We start from the raw sequence: 522 nt of genomic DNA, 5'->3' as shown, positions 1-522 counted from the left end.
GGGCCCTCACCCCATCCCTCCCCGCGCGCGGTCTGCGGCCGCCGCGCGCACCCGCCGGCGCCCCTGCTCTCGCGTCCTGCGCTCTCTCTGCTCGCTCTCTCTTTCTTCTCTCCCCTCCACGTTCTCTCTCCCTCCACCTCTCCCTCCCGGCGGCGCTTCTCTTCCCTCTCTCCCACTGCTGCTCTCTCCGTCTGTCTCTCCCACCCCCAATTTTCTCCTCCCCGCGCGCTCTCCCCCCTCCCCTCCTCTCCCTCCCTGGAATCTGGCTGCCTCTATCTCAGAATTCCCCGCTGAGGCGCACACACGCTCTCACACACCGGGAGGACCAGCCCTGAAGGCTCGGTTGCGGGGTGATTGGCTCCTCGTGGCTCCCCCGCCCCTCCAGCCCTCCCCTGTGTGTGTGTGTGTGTGTGTGTGTGTGTGTGTGTGTGTGTGTGTCGAAGACAGGCTGAGTCAAGGAAGTCTGTCTGAGGAAAGGGACGGATGCCTGGGCACCTTCACGCCTCAGTGCCACCTGTCCCA

This window comes from Suricata suricatta, chromosome 2 (genome assembly GCF_006229205.1).
Source record: "Suricata suricatta isolate VVHF042 chromosome 2, meerkat_22Aug2017_6uvM2_HiC, whole genome shotgun sequence".
In the NCBI taxonomy this organism is placed as follows: domain Eukaryota; kingdom Metazoa; phylum Chordata; class Mammalia; order Carnivora; family Herpestidae; genus Suricata; species Suricata suricatta.
This window is presented reverse-complemented; position numbering follows the sequence as displayed.